The 8,207-nt window shown below is 39.3% G+C and overlaps 1 non-coding gene across 1 annotated transcript; it reads left to right on the top strand.

Moving 5' to 3' along the window:
• Window positions 1–6,355: 6,355 nt before the first annotated feature.
• On the top strand, window positions 6,356–6,462 carry LOC141624409 (small nucleolar RNA R71). Its single transcript, XR_012534215.1, has one exon. It is a non-coding gene; the product is annotated as a small nucleolar RNA R71 (small nucleolar RNA).
• The last annotated feature ends 1,745 nt before the right edge of the window (window positions 6,463–8,207 follow it).

The following is an 8,207-nucleotide window of genomic DNA, read 5'->3' as shown; positions in this document are numbered from 1 at the left end:
GGTACCTTTGTCCTCCATCGTTATATGCTTTTTTCAAGAATAGACTCCCTATGGTGTTAGAAACACTGGAGGATCGCGGAATTCCCCTCTTGTCTAGACAAGAAGAAGGGTCGTCCCCTCTCTACCATGCACAAAAATGATATGATGGATAAAGGGATCAATAGGATTTGAGTTTCATTTGGGATTTTGCTTTTATTGTTGTTTTTCCCCCCAATTTCTTGTGGCATATAACATTTGAGAACATTTTCTTTTGCCATTTCTTTTGATGTTTGGCATTTCAATACTTGACAACTTTCAACTTTTGCATTTTCTTTTGAACATTTTCAAAGTCACCCCAATTAGTAACGAGGGTTCTTTATATTTGAAGCATAGGAGTGCTTATTTTTGGACTCCTCTTTTCTTTTTGATGCATTTTGCAAGCTTTTTGACTTTTCATTTCATTTCTTGAACTCAATATTTGAACAATTTTTGTGCCCATTCCCTTTTTGATGACAAAATTATGGTAGAACATGGATGATGGTTGCATGGTTTCAAGGGTCACCTTGGAATAAACGGTAGCCAAGGAGTTATCACACCACAAGGTACTCTTGACTAGGCTTTAATCCATGGGTCAAAGGATACTAGCATGACACATCCTAGGGTGTTTTACAAGTATTCTAACAAGCAAAGTCTTAAGAAGAAAAAGCATCTACTAGGGCCTATATACACTTGTCAAGCTTCCCAAATAGACGGTTTTGCAAAATTTTCTAACCATGCAAACTACATGCCATGATGCAACTAACATTTATACATCCTAATGCATATGCTTCTACCAACTAATATTCCAAATAATCTAAATGCAATCCTATAATCACATTGTTTATACCGCATCAATCAAAATAAAGCCACATAGTCATTAACATAAAGAGGAAAAAGGAGATTGGAAAGATCATACCATGCGGTCTTCAATATCCTCATGTCTCGGATGTGGCGTAGTCAATCAATGTGAAAAAGGATGAACAAACACAATATATACAAAACAATATATATACAAGACTACACTACAAAGGAAATGAACATGTTTTTGGATTTTCCATTTTTCAATTTTTTTTGGTTTTATCGATTTTTTTTTTTATTTTTTTGGATTTTGTATAAAAGTCAAGTTAGAATTTCCCATCCCCACACTAGTATGGGCATTGTCCTCAATGGCCAATACGATAGGAAATTATGCAATGAAAATGCATGATTTTTAAACTAAATGCAAACTACACTAAACTACACTACATGATGCATGTGTTTTTGTTATGGCGGAGAGCATAATTTAGATTAGCTCCCAATGCATATGTATGGACTTCCCCAAACCAAAATAGACATTATTTCTAATGTCAAGAATTTCGGGGGAGTTCATGCACATGGAATTCAATGCATGAAACTAAAAATTGTCATTTTGGATTTTTCAAGTCGGGAACAATAAAAATGAACACCTTAATGATGCCAAGGTGTTAGTTCTCCAATGTTGCTAGGACTCCATAAAATGATCAAGATAAAAGAAAAACAAGAGAAGTAGACAAACCATAAGGGAGGTGTAAGAATGTAGGAGCCTCCAAAAGTTTGCTAGTCCTCACCCATCGTATCATCATTATCATCATCTTCCTCGCTTGAGGCATCATCAACCAACATAGATGTGGAATCCTGTCCACTCTCACTTTCTTGTTCTTCCTCACTTTCCTCTTCTTCTTGAACTTCTTCTTCTTCTTCTCCTTCTTGGTCTCCACTCTCATCAACAACCATTTCCTCTCCACCCGGTCTATCACCACTAGAAGTGCTAGGAAAGAATACTTCTCTATCCGCCCAACTAGGCAAAAGACAAGATGGATCAAGAAGTCCTTGCCTAGCTAGATGTAGAAGGGGCGGATATTGGGCCTTGTAAGCATCAACTCTATCATTGTAAGCTTGTTTATGCATTTCCCTCATGAGTGGAGTCAAGTAATCATTTTCCGCCTTGGAATCTTTAGGGTTGAACTCGTGGTACTCAAATGGGTAAGGTGGGGTGATAATGGAGGAGGAGGGCTCGGCAACTTCGTCCCCTTGGTGTTGAATGATGTACTCGGTCTCTTCGGAGAGTGGGAGAAAGTAGTTCGGTCGGTGAAAATTCAATCGGCAAATTTTGCTAGGCAAAGTGAAGGATCTAGCTTCATTTGTCAACCACCCAAACTTGTTGTCAAGAGTATCGTTCTTGACCCACTTAAACTTTAGAATCATGGTGGGCAAATCGATAAGATGGCCACCTTTTACCGGTGCATAAGGGTTGTTCTTGTTGAAATTCCGGTTAAAATGCTTAGCCAAATAGGTAACTAGTCCTCCATTGGCAATAAAGGCCGTGCCTTCTTTGCCACAATCAACATTAAGCCATCGATCAACCAAAAGTCGTAAAGCATTGTATGGCTTGGTAAATTCTCTCCCAATGTTCAAAGCCGACTCAAGAAGAATAAAATTGAGTTTGGTAAGATGATTTGTGCCATTTCTAGCTATCAACGTATTCCCAATGACCTTATGCCATACTCTAATGCCCGGATGGTGGACTAAAAGAGCACTACAATCATGAAAACGTGTGAATTTCCTTCCGCAAATCGCCATCCAAAGAGGAGCGGGGTCATACTCCGTAGACATCTTTGTAAATTTTTCACTATCACTAAGGCCAAATATCTTACCCAATTCGTCATAAGATCAGCATCTATCAACATTTTCAAGACGAAACTCAATGATGGTTCGAGTCTCCACCCTTGTGACTTTCAAAGAACTCAAAAATTCCAAGGTAAGGGAGGGGTATGTCAATTCTTGCATTGTAAACAATTTACTTAACCTCATAGACTCGAAAAAGGTCTTAGTTTGTTCAAGGACACCCAACTTTGACAATGCATCTTCACAAATAAACTTAGTAGGCATGATGGTTTTCTTAGCAAAGAGAATGAATTTCTCCCTATGAGAGTCGGAAGTGAAAATTACCTCCGGATAATCGGATAATTGTTCAATGACCGGAGTTGAAGTAGTAGCTTCCATAGGGGGATTTTGTTCTTGAACCTCAAACCTTGCCTTATGGACTACCAATGCCTTTGATACTTGTTTTGCTTGAAGAGCTAGTTGCCTTTTGGAAAGTGTCTTCTTTTGAGGTGCCTTGTTTCCACCTTTTGTTCTTGCCATTCTCCTTTGCTTAATTACACCAATGAAAGATTGAAATCTTCGGTTTATAGTAATGCCCAAATCGATTTAGGATGAATGAATGTTGCTTTGTATCCTAAAAATTGACTCAAAACTTGAAGATTTTGGTGTTTGAATCACTTGTTGTTGCAAAAGGAGTGATTAATTTTTGTTGTGAGGGAGTTTGGATTTGATTTGGTTGAATTTGGTTGAGGGAATTTGTTTTTGTTGATGGAGAGGATGAGGGTTTTGGGATTTTGGGTAGTGTTTGTATTTTGAAGAAATGAGAATGAATGGGAGAGGAGGGTTTAAAAAGACCCGTTAATTTTGAATCTGCACTGGGAGACGAGCGGACCAGGGGTCGGGACGCTCAGATTCTTCAAAAAATGGTTCAGAAAAAGACGCCACAGGATGAGCGGACCGCAGGAAAGACGAGCGGATTCCTTCAGCTGAGACGAGCGTCTTCTGCTTAGGACGCTCGGATTCCTTTCCAGGGAGAAATCCCAGAATTTGGCAGCAAAAAGACGAGCGTCTTTCTTGATGGGCGACCGTCCCGATCGAGACGAGCGTCTTTACCGTCGGGGCGCTTGGATTAACAGTCAGACCCAAATTTTAATTTCTGCAGCTTCACCAGACGAGCGTCTACCGTCTGATGGCTTGGACGCTCGCATTTCTTCAGGACAAGCGGATTATCCCTCAGGCCACTTGGATTCTTCCTTGACCACACGGATTCAGGTCCATCCGTGGGTGCTTCGTAACCCGTGTCATTTCATTCTTCGATTCTTGTATTCTTCATTGTAGGGGCACTACAAAGGCATGAATAACCTAGGCAATTGCTATCCCCACACTAAGTCAAAGCACTACACATCAATAAATTCATAAGTCCCTCCCTCACTTCTCTCAAAATGATGAATATCTTGATCAAGGCACAAAAATGTAAATCCAAAAATGACAAAAAAATGCAATAGAATAATTGAAATGGAAGTTAGGGAGTTAGAATATTTACAAATGGTGGTTTAGGAAGGACTCCACCAAACTCTCATCCAATGTGAGATGTCAAGGGGACATGTTAAAGGTGTTGTTGATGTTACTCAACACCTTGAAGAAGTAGTCGAAAGCTTGCTCATTATCATGATAAAGATCCTCAATAGATCTTTGCACTTGTTGTTCTCCATGATGGTCTTGGGTTATAGCATTACCAATGTAGGGATTGAATATCCCTTCAAACTCATCATCCCAAAGACCGCATACTTCGTCTACTTGCTCACTAAAAAAAGTCTTGAGTTGATAAAGACAACTCTCCTTCTTTCTTGTCTTGGCCAATGAGGCCTTATTCTTCACTTGTCATGGGTAAGCTTTTCAAGCTCTCATTGTTGCAATTTCCTTGCTCTTTTGATGGGGCATCATCCACTTTCATTCTCCATTGAAATTCCAACTTCTTCCTATCATCCTTCCGGCTATAGTGATCAACCATAAAACATGGCTAATGCAATCAGGGAGCTCTCATGGTCTTGTCAAGATTGAAAGTAATGGTTTCATCTCCCACTTCAAGGGCGAGCTCTCCATGCTTCACATCGATCACCACTCCCACGGTGTGCAAGAAAGGTCTTCCTAAGATAATAGGAATGTTGGAGTCTTCTTCCATGTCAACAATAACGAAATCCACCGGGATGAAGAATTTTCCAATTCTCACGGGAACATCTTCCCATACCCCTAAAGGTGTCTTTGTTGATCTATCCACCATTTGAAGCGTGATGTTGGTGCATTTGAGTTCTCCTATTCCTAGCCTCTTGCTAACCGAATATGGCATGACGCTAACACTTGCCCTAAGGTCACATAAGGCTTTGTTGATTGTAGTGTCACCAATAGTGCATGGAATTGAGAGGCTTCCCGGATCCTTGAGCTTTGGAGGTGAACTCCCTTGAAGGATGGCACTACTCACCTTAGTGAAGGCAATAGTCTCAAGCTTTCAGATTGATTTTTTCTTTGTAAGGATGTCCTTCATGTACTTTGCATAGGCCGGAACGTGATTGATCAATTCCGTGAAAGGAATCGAGACTTCTAAATTCTTCACAATTTCCATGAATTTTCCAAGTTGGTCATCAAACTTAGGCTTAGCTTGACGACTCGGGAATGGAAGTCTAATCACAATGGGCTCCTTCTCTTTGGCCTTTTCTTCATTTTTCTTTGAAACTTCTTGATTGGTGGGTTCTTCTTCCCTAGAGTTTTGCACAACTCTTTCCTTGTCACTAGCCTCCACAACTTCATCCTCAATTTGCTTCTTTGGCCCTTCATACTTTGTACACTCCTCAAGTGGATAGCACTAACCGTTTCATGTCTTGGGGGATTACTTTGAGGTGGTAATTGCCCCTTTTATCTTTGAGAGCTTGAAGATGCTAGTTGGGTCATTTGAGTTTCCAAAATTTTTGTGTGGGCTAGGATGTTGTTGATGGTGATGCCTTTTGCGTGGCTATCATTTTGCATTTGAGTGAAAAATTCTTGTTGATTCTTTTGCATTTGGAGGACCGCTTTTTGAACATCAAAACCTTGGTCATTTTGTTGATTGTATGGAGTTTGATTTTGGTAACCTTGGTTTTGGTTGTAAAAGGGTCTTTGATTTTGGTTTCTCATTGGAGGTGGGGTGTATGTTGGTTGAGGGTTTTGAACATTTTGGCTTTTGTATGAGAGATTTGGATGGAATTTGGTGTTTTCATTGTAATAGTTGGAATAAGGGGTACCACTTTTGTATGCTTGAAAAGTATTCACTTGCTCACTTGTTCCCCTACATTCACTTTGGTCATGTCCCAAAGTTCCACAGTTCTCACATATTCCACTTGGAATCGATGAAGATGCTACCATGGCATTAACATAATGCTTTGGTGATTTTGAGGCTTCTTCAAGCTTAGCCATAGCCTTTTCGAACATCAAGTTGATGGTATCAATATGAGCACTAAGTTGAGCACCCAATTGAGTAATAGAGTCCACTTCATGCTTTCCTCCTCTAGTAGCCTTGCGAGGTCTACTATATTGTGAATTATGGACCGCCATTTCTTCAATCTTGTTCCAAGTTTTATTATCGTCAACTTCGGTGAACATACCATTTCATCCCATGTTGAGAATGTTTCGGGAGTCTTCATAAAGACCATTCCAAAATTGTTGTACCAAGAACCACTTGCTAAGTCCATGATGAGGACATGAGCGACAAGTTCCTTTGAATCGCTCCCAAGCTTCATACAAAGATTCTTCATCCCTTTGCTTAAAATCCGTGATTTGGGCTCTTAGCATGTTAGTCTTTTCCGGAGGGTAGAACTTTTTGTAGAAAGCTAGAGCCAACTTCTTCCAAGAGTCAATTCCAAGAGTAGCCTTATCAAGGCTCTTTAACCATTGTTTCACGGTACGAATTAGAGAAAAAGGAAATAAGACCCATCGAATTTGGTCTTGAGTCACTCCGGTTTGTGAAATCGCATCACAATAGTCACAAAAAGTCTCCATGTGAGAATGAAGGTCTTCACTAGGCATCCCCCCAAATTGGCTTCTTTCGACTAATTGGATAAATGCGGATTTTGCAATAAAATTTCCGGTTAAATGTTGTGGTGTGGGAGTACCATTGGGTAGGTTCTCCTCGGTTGGTATGGAATGTGATGAAAACTTAGGCATTGTGGGTTGATTTTGTGGTTGATTTTGTGTTGGGTTCTCCTCACCTTCTCTTGCAAAAGGATTGATGAACTCAAGAGTATTTGGTTGAATATCTACAACCTCACCAATACCTCTCAAAGTATTTCTAGCAAGTCTTCTATTGGATGTCAAAGTCATTTCAATTTCGTGATCAATGGGTAACAAGTTACCTTGTGATCTTCTAAACATGCAAAATATCAAACAACTCGAAAACAATTAGAACAAACCTTGAGGAGTTTTACTTCCCCAAGGCAAAGAAAGACACAACTAATAACAATCAATGAAAATCAAATCAAGTTAACACCGTCCCCGACAACGGCGCCATTTTGATGACGAGTGTCGTTGGGGCTCTCAATCAAACACATTTATAATTCTCAACAAACAACTAGTTAGTGGTTAAGTCGAGGTCGATCCATGGGACGGTGTCATTTTTGGTCGGTCCGCTTTGAGCTTAGATTTCGGTTACTTGTCGTTAGGAGTACCTAGACCAAAACAATATTTATAATCTTCACAAACAACTCTACTATTAGTAAAGAGGCAAGTAAAGGTCGGATCCCAAGGGACGGATATTGATGTAGGATTTTCGATTGCAAGTAGTGGTGTCTAGGAATGTCACAATTTGGGTTGAGATAAGAAGATCACTAAACTACATAACAATAAAAGTAAACAAGAAAGATGACTAAAATGAGATGTAAACAATTGATCAAAAACACTAGGGTGTCATGGGTTCATAGGGGATTCATGGAAATTGATCATACAAACATATTCTCAAATTATAGGCAATCAATTATTGTTGTGATAGGGTCGAGTTGGTTTATATCTTACAATCCTAGGAAGGTTTGGGTCCCAGAGCCGAATCGATTAGATTGTACAACACCTACAAGTCGACTTAATCCTCCCTACTCAACTATATGCATGGTCTAATGAGACTCGAGTTGGTTTATGTCTTACAAATCTCATTGAAAAGGTAAGTGATGGGTAAAAAATGCAAGGATTCATAGGCTCGCATTTCATCAAACATAACATGTGCATAAGTTGAGATCACAACAAGCAAGCAAATAAATTATGTGAACATATTATATTAACCATGAATCATCCCCCATGTTGGTTTCCCCTAATTTCCCATTAACCCTAGTTAAGGAAACTACTCACTCATTATAAAGTTTAACATGTTAACAAGGTTGACAATCATATCAACAAAGCAAAACATGATGAATAAGATGGTTAACAATAATTAAAAAGGGATTAAGAGAATTATACCAAATGATGATTCCAAAATAATAAGCAAAGAATAATAGAGTACCTGATGAATGATTGGAAGGTTGTCAATCCTCCAAATAAACCCAAATAATCTT

This window comes from Silene latifolia, chromosome X, assembly GCF_048544455.1.
Source record: "Silene latifolia isolate original U9 population chromosome X, ASM4854445v1, whole genome shotgun sequence".
NCBI classification, from domain to species: Eukaryota; Viridiplantae; Streptophyta; class Magnoliopsida; order Caryophyllales; family Caryophyllaceae; genus Silene; species Silene latifolia.
This window is presented reverse-complemented; position numbering and strand designations above follow the sequence as displayed.